Below are 3,160 nucleotides of genomic sequence, written 5' to 3' on the forward strand. Positions count from 1 at the left end.
AAACAGTATACAAAAAACAATTAAAGCAAATATAAATTTAAAAAAAAAACCCAAGGTGACAAAAGGGAACATCAACACATGGGCTTCCTGTTGACAGGGATCCCCAGGCTTGCTGGAAAAAAACACATTTTAAAGGGATTTTGGAGGGAATGATATTCCAAAGGCCAGCAGAAAAGGCTAATCTTCTAGGTCCTGTAGGGGGAATTCTTTTGTAGAATGGACTGTCAACATGCTTCTCCTCCTGGACCTGATGGCACAGGTAGAAAAAAGCACAGAGGGATGCTCCCTCAAATTACCTGGATTCATGCCATCTGAGCTTTAATGGTCAAAACCAGCACTTTGAATTGGACCTGGAAGCAAACTACGTTTCTGGTTTTGCTTCTCTTTAACTTTGGTCGGTTATGCTCAGAGACTTGCATCCATCCATTATGGAGAAACCAAATTCAAGTATAGGAGACAAACAGGTTTCCTGCTGTAACTAAAGGCCTAGCTACCAATGCGAGCATGTCCAACATTCAGAAAAAAAGAATCTTGATGCACACTTTTATCATTATAATAGCACATCTTTTATCATTGTAATGTGATTTACTCATTGATAAATCACAATGGAAAGCTAATGCAGTTTAAGATTCATTTGCTCCTCTTTAAGTCAATAGGTACAATATATACTTATATATGATAGTACCATGTTAAAAATGCTATGCATATTGAATTGGGCTGCAAACTGTGCCTGTGTGGTGATCGAAACCAAGTCCTGATAATAACAGTGTTTTCTACAGACGAGACCCAGTAATTTGGAATTCCAACTGATTACACTTAAGGTACTCAATGGGATTATATAAAGTGTAGGTCTAGGGAAATCTTCAGATATTTCAGGAAATCTTATTAGTTTATCATAAAAATAGTCATTGACAACTGATTTAATTTCTCCTCCGACTACTAATCTTTTTCATTTGGTAATGATAATAAGTCTTTATGTTAACGACGGAAGTGAGAGAGACTTTTACTGTAATAAATCTAATTATAATTATAATAGCCATTCAAGTGTACAAACATATGCAGAGAGGTGTGTTGGCTTTTTCACAACTTATGTCTTAAATGAATGAACCTTTATATGGAAACTACTGACAAGAATACAAAGGTGATAAGATTGCTACTATTTATTTCAAAATAATTTTCTGCGAATGTAAAAGCTTCTTGGTTTATAGGCAAAGAGAAATTATCCCTTTTGTTCTCCTTAGAAATATGGACTTATATCTTAACATATTTTTCTGGAAGTATATAGATGGTAACCATATGTATATGTAGATAAATCTTCTGGATTCGAAGAAGATATGCTGTTATATGGTTCATCTTTGAACCTGGAAGTGACTCTGCAGTCACAGTCTGGAACCCCAAAGTCTAGCACAATGGGGGCACAGGAAATCCATTGTTACAATAACTGTGGATGTCATTCTGTGCTCTGATCTTGGTTTTCCATCTATTTTTGGTGGCATCAGTTTTCAAAGCTGGTGTAAGCTTCATAGCACATGGCTTGCCAATGGGCTGCAGCTTCTTTGGCTGGATGTCAAAATAGTGTATGGTTTCCTTCACAGCATCTGTGTAGCACTTGTGTGGATGACTTCAAGATCTCTTTCCGGTCTCCAGTTCACTGCAGAGCAACTGGCAAGGCATATGGTCTTTTACCACTCTAATGATGTTTCCCATCCATAGCCTCTGAGCTCTGATAATGCTGGCAGACTCGGTGTAATCTAAGACCTCCAGGTTGGATACATGGCCTTGCCAATGAATGCAGTATGGGGGTGCATGTGAAATTCTCCTGTTGAGGTTTCATCAGTACAGAATCTAGGACTCATATCATATAAAAGAAAAGAGAGCACCACAGCTCTGGTGACCTCTACTTTGTAGAGATGCAAAGATAATGTTGACAGTATGTACCCACTCCAGAGGCTGGCTGATCTTGCTGATCCTGGAGTCAATTTCTTTATCCAAAGGCCCATCACTTGACAAGATGCTTCCCAAGTATTTGAAGCTATTCACATTTGTCATCTGGATGTTATCAACAATGATTTTTGTTCCTATAGGATTGGTAAATTACTTCAGTCTTGTTCAGGCTGATAGACTGAGTATAGCAGCATCTGAGAATGTGTTCAGCTTCAGTTGTAGATTATTGTCTTTGTGTGCCAGAAGTGTACAGTCATCAGCAAAGAGGGTTTCTTAAATGATTGCATGGAAACACTTTGTCCGTCTATTAAAGCAGCTAAGATCAAAGAGAGAGATGTCCAATCAGTACCAGTTGTATACTCCTTCCTTCAGGCCTTCAATATGTCAATATGCAAGTGAAGAAGAAGATTGGCAATAATACACAGTCCAGCTTTACCCTTTGGAATTGGCAAATGCAGCTGATGTATAACCAGTGTAAAGGACTTATTTTGTCATTCTGTCATTGAGCAGCTGAATAACTTTAATGAATTTTTTTGAGTATCCACAATGTTTCTGGGTAATTCAGAGAACCTTCCTGTTTACAGTGTCAAATGACTTTGTCGGAGTAAAGTGCCTTGTTCTGCTTGATGCACTTCTCCTGGACGTGCTTGATGGCAAATATCATGTCTGTCTGGTCAAATGCAACACTGTACCTCTAGGAGGTTCCTTTCCAGGGGTGACAAGTCCTATGAGGAGAAAGTGGGAAAAAACCTTGCCTGTGATAGACAGTAGTGAAATACTGTAGTTTCCACAGTCTGATTTTTTCCCTTGTTTTTATAAAGAGCCATGATGAGGGCATTGAGGAAGTTGTCAGGCATGCCCTTTATGAACCAGATGTCTTCCAGAATGTTTTGGAACACCTGTAAGGTTTTGGATCTACTGCTTTGTAAATCTCAGCAGGAATGTAATCCTACCCTATTGCTTTGAATTCATCTGCAGAATTTTGTGATCTTATCAATAGAGGGTGGCAGGTCTAGGTCATCCAAGACTGACTTCTGAGGTCATAAAAATCACTGTGGATAGCCCATTAAGTAGGTTGGAAAAGTATTCAGCCCAACAGTTTTTTCCTTATTTCTAATCAGGTTCAACCCGTTAGATGGCAGCAAGGGGGAAGCATCCTGATTTAGAAGGACCATAAACTCACTTTATGGCACCAAAGAACTCTCTAGTGATATAT

The sequence above is a fragment of the Protobothrops mucrosquamatus genome, unplaced genomic scaffold, assembly GCF_001527695.2.
Source record: "Protobothrops mucrosquamatus isolate PMUCROS unplaced genomic scaffold, P.Mucros_1.0 scaffold413, whole genome shotgun sequence".
Classification (NCBI taxonomy): Eukaryota; Metazoa; Chordata; class Lepidosauria; order Squamata; family Viperidae; genus Protobothrops; species Protobothrops mucrosquamatus.